This window comes from Halyomorpha halys, unplaced genomic scaffold (genome assembly GCF_000696795.3).
Source record: "Halyomorpha halys isolate HHAL.00 unplaced genomic scaffold, Hhal_1.1 Scaffold131.1, whole genome shotgun sequence".
Taxonomy (NCBI): Eukaryota; Metazoa; Arthropoda; class Insecta; order Hemiptera; family Pentatomidae; genus Halyomorpha; species Halyomorpha halys.
The window spans coordinates 519,953-529,649 of record NW_027116732.1 but is presented as its reverse complement, the minus strand read 5'-3'; positions in this window follow the sequence as shown (position 1 = coordinate 529,649).

The following is a 9,697-nucleotide window of genomic DNA, read 5'->3' as shown; positions in this document are numbered from 1 at the left end:
CGATTCGGATTCCGGCGTGATGGACTGTATCCAGTTTAAGCTAGTTTAATGAGCTATAAAGCTTAATTAAATATTTAATTAAATCAATTAAAGCTAGTTTAATGAGCTATAAAGTAGTTTATGATGTTTGTAGGAGGAATAGTTTACATGAAATTCGCTAAAATCAATTGATTTATATGTTGTTTGAACAAATTTTCATTTGCCAAATTTATATTCATATGTGAATACCATAAAAACTACTACTCCTACGAAATGTCCTAAACTACTTTATAGTAAGTTAAATGTCCTTTATTTTGAGTGTTGGCAGACATATCTGCGTCTTATGGATCGAGAGATATATTTTTTCAAAAATCCATCATTTTATACGAACAATTAGAAATGAATATTTTGTGAGTTTATTTTGTCAAATATCATGAAAACTACTACTCCTACTAAGATAAATGTGATAAACTATTTTATAATAAATTTAACTAGCTTTAATTTGAGTGCTATTAGACATCTGTACGTCTTATGATTCTGGAGATATAGATTTCTCAAAATATAAAATCAACTACAAATCAATTTATTTTAGCAAATATCATGAAAACTACTGCTCATACGAAGATAAACGTGATAAACTACTTTATAGTCCATCAAATAAGTTTAATTTGAGTGCTAATAGACATCTGTACTTCTAATGATTCTGGAGATATAGATTTCTCAAAATAGATTAACTAACTACTGATATTTAAGTACAATTTTTATGAAATGTTGCTTTTTAAAAGGCTATATCTGGAGAACTATTGGACGTAAATAGCTCTATTAGGGCTAATATTTCAACAAATTTACTCTTCTTTAAATAATGTTCTCTTAGATTTTCTTGTGTTGTTGGTAGTTTTTAAGATATAAAGCTCCGAATGAAAAATTAATGTTTTGAAACAGCCGCCATTTTTTATTCCCCCTACCTACACTTGGCAGACTCATGATTTTTTACGAGTAATTATATATAGTTTTCATTAAATTAATAAAAAATTGGGGTGAGATAATTGCCTTTTTTTGTTACTGGCTCTTGTACTATACGCTTTGTAGTAGTACCCAAAAACCAAAAAGCCAATCCAAAAACTCACCCACTGCTTGCGCGTCGCGCCATTGTTTAGCAAACGTGTGTATCTTTAATATACATTTTATTGAATAAATTTATTCAAATTATAATTATTAAAAATTATTCAAATTATCACTATTATGAATGAATGTGTTTCATAACTAAGAGACTTAAGAAGGTTTATAGGAAGTAATTTGTCAATGGAAACATTAAGCATTCCGTAGGCGTCCTGTCTGTGACGGCATTTGGCAGTCAGCTGGAGTCCACGTAATGGCTGGCGTATTCGGTTCATTCACATATTGAGTTCGTGGCATTTGATTGATTTAAAAAAATAACAATAAAATTTCTATTTAATGAAACTTTATCAAATAGTAATTTTAAGTATTAGTTATCGAAATACTTCATTTTTGATTCGCTCTGCTAGGGATTATTTTCAATCCACACATAAATTTTAAATATTTAGAAAATTATAATTAATAGGGAATATCTTTTTTACCATGTTCAATATGCTCAATAAGGCTTTGTACATCTATTCAATTCATATTCATTCTACCTGTTGGACATCACAAGCTATTTTAAGGTACTGCTATGTTCTATAGGATATTCGCTTGCATGAATATTGTATTTCGAAAGTGTCTTATATCGCTTATTGGACAATGATAAATTCTCTAATTTTTTTTTCTATAAAATCTCTATTCAGTTCCCACTTAGCATTAAAATTTAATTTTTTGTTTGCCATACAAAAAAACAAGCCGCCATTATTTTTTTATGGTGTCATTTCGATATGAACCTACGCTAGGTTTCTTTACACAGTCCGAGTGTTATTTTAATTTATTTTCTTTTTTTTTTCTTTGTTATTTAAGCAATTATCTATTATGAGTTATATTCCTTATCATTCTTGTACAGTACCTGATTGCAAAAATACTAATCATAAAGACTCCACAAAAGTTGAAACTAGAAACATTTGTTTAAAGTTGCCTATACGAGAACCAAAATTATTATCTAATAATACAATAGACAATAGATTATATATATATTTTTTAATAATTTATTTGTTGATATTTACAATTGCAAATTCATTATTTATTCCGAAAGACTACTTAAAGTAACTAAAAACGTAGTTTATTAAATAAATCAAACGGTACCATTGTTTAGTTTCACCACTCTTTATTATATCAATAATCCAACGTTTCGGGCAATTTGGCCATCCTCAAGGACATTCTTCAAATATTAATTCTCACCTCACATCAAAATTTAAAAATATTTTGTAGACTATTCTTCCCATGTCATTAATTTAAAGTCAAAATGACTCTATTTTTTCAAAACTTCAATACCTTTTAACACTTTTAGTTTTCGATTAATCTATACTATCACTATCATATAAACAATAAACATAAAGTTTGTTTATATAATAGGGATAGTATAGATTAATCGAAGATTAAAAGTGTTAAAAATTAATGAAGTTTTGAAAAATAGGGTTATTTTGACTTATAATTAGTGATCTGGGCAGAATAGTCTGCAAAACATTTTTAAATTTTGATGTGAGGTAAGAATTTACATTTGAAGATTGTTCTTGAGGATGGGCGAAACGTTGGACTATTGATATAATAAAGAGTGTGAGACTAAACAAGGATACCATTTGATTTATTTAATAAATAAATACCAGTCTCAAGAAATTGAAAAAAATATATTTAAAAACGTTATGATGAAAACTTGGACTTGGAGAACTACGTTCAATACGAAATAATAGGTTCTGTGAAAAATATAATAATGAAACAAAAACCATATAGATTTGATGGTCAATCTGATTGAACATGGATGTTCTCACGATGGAATCAATAATACATATAGCGTATTTAGTAAATAAACTACGATTTAGAATATACTTACACAAACATTGTTGACTCTGGGTTTGTTAGCGAAAATTTTGCTATGATTAAATCATCAACTCTTGGAAAATTTGTACTTTTTGCTTTTATGAAACTGTATTCCATTGTTGTTTTTGAAAAATGAAAATTCTTTTAACAGTAAAATAGGTAATACTTTTAAAACAGTTAAAAAGTGTTAATTGCTATATCAGTTTAATAACTTTTCTTAAACTAGAGTAATATATTGATTATTAGCTCAAGTTTAAGAAAATATATTTTAAAATTCCATCAATCGGATTTAAATGCAATAGTAAAAATCTTATTAATAAATTTTAGCTGTTTATTTTTCATACAACATAGCAAACATATATATTTGTAAAGAACTTATGTCTAGGAAATTAAGTTGACAATTATCTGATAAACATTGTGGAAGGAAAGTTATATATTAATGTTTATGTAGTATTATTTATATGAATTTTGCATCATCTACAACCATTTCCATTTCTTTCATTTACTAATATTTACATGATTCCTGAGATATAGATTCCTCAAAATAAATTCACTAACTACTAATTTTTCAGTAGATTTGTAATGAAATGTTGCTTTTTAAAAACCCTTATCTCGAGAAATATTGGACGTAAATAGTTCTTTTAGAGGTTATATTTCAGCAAATTTACTCTTCTTGAAATAATGTTCTCTTAGGTATTCTTGTGTTGTTGGTAGTTTTTAAGAAATAGAGCTCCGAATGAAAAAATTATGTTTTGAAACAGCCGCCATTTTTTATTCCCCCTACCTATACTTGGCAGACTCATGAATTTTGACTAGTAATTATACATAGTTTTTATTAAAGTAATAATAAATTGGGGTGAGATAACTGACTTTTTTTCTTTCCGGCTCTTATACTATGCGCTTTGCTTTTTACCCACAAACCTAAAAGCCAATCTAAAAACGCACCCACATGCTTGCGCATTGCGAAATTGCCATTGTTTAGCAAACGTGTGTATCTTTAATATACATTTTATTGAATAAATTTATTCAAATTATAATTATTAAAAATTATTCATTATTATAGTAAATATTAGGGCTCATATATTAGGAAATTTACTTTAATTCAAATGATGTTTTCTTAGGTTTTTTAATGTTGTTGCTAGTTTTAAATTTATAGGCTTTAATGCTCCTTACTTTATCACAAATCAAGTCATCCATCAGGACCTTAATGTTCTATATGATGCCGATTTGGCCAGAACCAGATACCGTTCCTTCCATGATAAACTTCTCAACCAGTCAAATCCACTTGTTTCTAACCTGGCTTCTCCTTCATTACCTAATAATCCTCCTAGGCGTCTGAAAAGAAGATGGCCTCGAGATCTTCTCCTTTAGAAATGTTTTTGGAGTTCTATCAATGGGTAGATTCTCCACATGTTTTTATTATGTCACTATGTCACCTACAGCAAATTTACTTGTTGTATATATGTGTATACAGTTGTAAATATCAATAAATAAATTATTAAAAAAAAAAAAAAAATTTATAGGAGCTACGAATAAAAAGTTGATTTTAAACGTTTTTGAAACAGCACCTATTTTTTATTTCCCCTACCTATACTTGGCAGACTCATCAATTTTGACTAGTAATTATACACAGTTTTCATTATAGTTGGGATGAAATAACTGCCTTTTTTTTCCACCGGGCACTTGTACTAATACATACATTATAGTAATTACTGTCCTGTATGTTTGCTCACGCAACAATATCAACGCTCATGTGTAAACTTATTTTTATTGCCTTTATTCAAAAATAGTTCTTGCCGATTTAACTCAAATTTGAGAATTAGCATAGGCACAGTCTAGAATAAATTTTCTGAAATTTCATTTTACAAATTTTGCTCACGTTCGCGAAATATTAATTTCTTAGATAAAGATATATATTGATAATAGCGCGTCCCGTAGATTTTAACTTGAATCGATAAATGATTTATCTTAAATTTATCACAATGTTTCGGACTATATACAATCCATTTTCAAACCCAATCCTTAGAGTTGGACTACTCATCCCAGAATTCGAAGGAGTATCGGTAATTAGACGAGTAGTCTAACTCAGGGGATTGTGTTGGAAAATGAACAAATATAGTCCAAAAAGATATCAATCTATTTCATAAATGAAATTTTGGAGTGTTTGATTTTCCACTAGTTATTACATTGAAGATTAAATTATATAGCTAATTATAATAATAATAATAATAATAATAATAATAATAATAATAATAATAACAATAATGAAGGCCTAACGAATCCAGAGGTTCGATGCCGATACCACCAAACAAACGCTCTCAGCATACATCCCTCCAGTGATGCCCGTCCAAACCCAATTCCACTAAATCAGTTTTAACACAATCCTCCCATCTACGTTTTGGTTTAGCCGTCGGACGTTTACCCGTTAGTTCAGTGTTTATTAACATTTTAGGGTGTCGCTCGTTACTGAGTCCTACACTAAAAAAAAAAAAAATAAAAAAAAAATACATTGCGGTACCCTTTTCGAGTTACAGAAGCTTTGTCTGGCTCGTGATGGAATGGCACTGGGGGATTGTTTCCATTTTTTGAACATCTGCTCCCCCCCCCCCGTACCATGAGAACCGAATCCGATACATGCCGAAGCTAAGCGATATTAGCCGAAATCAGTTGTATGAATTTCTGTCTGTATCCTCAGGATCGGATTTAATTTTTTTTTTTATATATCTAAAACAAAACATTTTGCTTAGAGCTGGAACACCTATCGTCCAAATAATAGGTATAGATTTTTTTTTTTTAATATTATTAAATATGAAGTGAAGTTTTTGTTTTACTGTTTTATTCTAATGTGGATAGCCCAGCTTGGGTATATTGCTTGCTATTAGTTTATATAAACGATCTTCAACTCATCGTTTTTCTAAAATTACTACAACTGATTATATATTTCATGTACTTCACAGGACAGCTTTATTTATACTGGGGTTGCCCCATAAACAAATAATTAAATTGTTATTATTTCCCTTTTCGAGTTAAAATAATATAAACATGTCGACAAAATTATTCTTTGGCCGGTTGAGTATGCAGAGAAAAAAAAACAGTTCAAAGTTAATGCTAGAATAATCTGTATAATTGCTATTATAATAATATATTGTTTCTGTTTTTTTTTTGGTAATATTTTGAGAACGTGGTAGTGCTTTTGGGCACCCCAAGCATGCGCACTCCAATATATGTAAGGAGCCACCAATTTTTTTTTTTAAATGACTTTAAATGACCCCTTTCTTAGTCATTTCTGACATGTGGGGGGGGGGGGCGGGTATCTAGAGGGTACCACCCTATTCTAACACCATAGAAGAGGATCATGTTTTCATTTCATGGGACAGCCCAGAGAACTGCCCTTTTAGTGCAACAACTTCTAAATTGTTTAAATCTTGTGTAATTCTCATGAATTCCTATTTTATTCAGGGTGCTAAATTCAATGGAATGCAATATTACTTTTTTTTCTAATAGAATAAAAAATTAATGATATTTTTTTATATAAAGGAACTGTTATTCTGGTTAATTTGATTATTCTATTTATTATTGTTCTCACCTAATTTTTGTTACATCTTCCAAGAAGGGACCTTCATAAGTCTCATCAATGAAACTTACACAAAAGTTTCTCCAATATGTGAATGTTTATGGGAAAATAGTCTCATTTCGAAGTTCAATAAAGCTAAATTTTCTGGTCTATCAAATATGTGCTAAAATAGAAAAATATTCAATTAATTAAATTGGAAGTGACCAAAGAAATTCAGAAAAAAATATTTCCAGAAAAAAACCTACTTTTGAAAAACTACAATTTGTAAACTAACTTTAGTAGGCCGAAAGATTTATGTTGGATTGTTAAAAACAAAATAATAACAATTAGTAAAATCTAACTTTTCCCAATGCCGAAATAGCGCCTCACAAATATTGTTTGATGGGAGAACCAATTACGTGTGAGTTCGTTTATTGGCATTTGAGAGTAGGAAGGAACATTTCATTTTAGAGGTTTTTTTTACACTTTCCATCACTGTGTACCGCTGCAGTTCTCAGTTTGCAAAGACCTACGCCTCAACTCCCTCAGCTACAAACTGCAGCTTTTGAAAGACCATTCCTTACCAGATCCTCTTCCCATTGGAATTCCATTCCCACTTCCATCCGTCGCTCCTGTTCCCTTCCCACCTTCGGTCCCGCTAATTTCCTATACATGCAACAAAATTAAAATGAGCCGTTTACATTCATACTGTATAAGAACTCCTATATTAATTAATTAATTAATTATGTAGTTATTTATACTTTTAATTATATTTATCCTGTTAATATTTTTTTCATACGTTATCAATATCATAAGTTAATTATTTTATTATGATTTAATTACTTTGTTATTTTATTTGTTACTCCTCAGAGCCTCAACTCTTAAGCCCATTTACTATTTTTGTAGTGTTGTTCTAAAGGAACGCTTACCAGAATAAATAAAGATTAAAAATAATATCTATTTAAGAAAAAAAAATTATAGCTTAGTACTTTAATATATTGTAATTAATTTTTATAAGAAATATCACTTAAGTAACTATAAATGTAAACTTTACTATAGGTCATTCATTTACTAGACCCATTAATCGATGATTTGTTCCCTCTTCAAACTAGATAGTACACGCAATATCTTATTGGCAAAACCTTCGGAGGGATAATGATTTGTGCCAAACAATGACTTTGGATTGTCAATTTCATCGTAATTATAGTTTGCTCACTTCAAGATGGCAATATTCTCAAGACACGACTCTCGTGCGCTATATTCCAGATTTATTATTGTCGAATTGTTTCCTCAAAGCAGTTACTATATTGTTCTACATAGTGAGATAACTGTGGCTTCAAAAAAAGTCATTTTCTGCATTTTCACAATATAGCAATATTTTTTCTCTTCCATAATTTTGAAGTAATTCTTTCATAATAAATTCAGTTATTTGTAATAGAGATCTGAAAGCACAATAACTGTATTAAATGATTTATTGTTTAAAATTTGTCTTGCTTTTGTGTCAAATTGAAATAGCGAATCTTTATATAAAATTTAATATCTTGTTATTATTATCGTTCTAGAAAATGGAAAAAAAAAACCTTCTAACTTCATAAGGATTTGTCCAAAACATTTGCCTTATTGGACCCTTAATAATAAATTAATAACAATAATTTGTTACCTAGTATCATGTTACAATATATATTTCTTCTTTTTTTTCTCTTTTATATTATTTTGTTTTATTTTTTCTTATATATATTGTACGTGTTATTTATTTGATTTATTTACTGGTTTATTATTTTGATTTATTTACATTTTTATTATTGTATAACAGTATTATTATATCAAATATCATTAAATATAGAACATAATGTAAATATATGGGAGATTGAACGTGGATTACAGAACATCATAATTGTTGCGGATTCCCATCACATAAAAACAATCCTAAAGGTATTTATGGTGTGTTAAGGATAAAATGGTTCAACATAGTAAATGTTACAAGGATTATGAGCAGATAATTTAAAGTCCAGGTCATATGTTTAATGTATAGGAGCTCCTAGTAGATTTTATGGGCAACATGTTTTGTAACCTCGTAATCTGTACTGGATAATAAAATCTCAAACAGCTTTGTCACATCATCTTTCCTCTACCTCATTTGTTCCTTGTTTCCTCTCCTAGTTTTGTTTTCAATTACTTTGTTATTATTTATATACATTATAACGTCGAAACAAAAACAAGTGAAACCAAGCACGAACTAGGAGCCACTAACCTATGAAAAAGGTGCGGAGCTCAAGGAAATATTTATCTATTTAACACAACGTTTTCCCTTTAAGATGATAAACTAAATATCATCAATTCGAGGAATTACGAGGAATTCGAAGGTTTAGTGGAGCCCCAAAGCTCAAATCCCCATGGATAGATTGGCCTTATTACCGTTATGTAGATCTGGCTTTTGTAATGTGTTGGAAGTTTAGACGATTTGTCTAGTAAGTGCTGTAATAGTCGAAATCGACGAGCAATTTCCTGTCTTTTCAGTCTTGTGTGAGGATTCCAGGTTAGTCGTTTGTCCAGATGCAACCCAAGGTAGCAGATCTATTCTACAGGATAAGAGCAACATCATTAAAGGATATTGTAGGGCAGTCAGTAGCTTTAGGATGAAGGATAAAGGTGATTTGATGGGATTTGTTGGGATTATTTTTATCCTCCAATTTCGGTACCATTCTTCAAGGTTTATGATTAGAGATTGAACAGTTTAGAATGTAATTAAAAGGTTATTATTATTTTCGAGCACATATTTGTCCTCATTACACGCGGTGAGGTTGGTTGAGATGTCAGCTGTATAGCGTTTTAGACCTTATTATTATAGATATATATTATTATTATAAAATTGTAATTGAACTAGAAAAAATTATATATTTTTTCCTTTGGGTTAAATTGTTTGTGGATGATATAATTGATAATATGGGGGAAAGTACGAAAATATGGGGTGTTTTTACACCCTTACATTGGGTGCTCAGTAAGTATGGTACACTTATTGGTTGCTCAGTAAGTATGGTACACTTATTTATTTTGATTTATTTACATTTTTATTATTGTATAACAGTATTATTATATCAAATATCATTAAATATAGAACATAATGTAAATATATGGGAGATTGAACGTGGATTACAGAACATCATAATTGTTGCGGATTCCCATCAC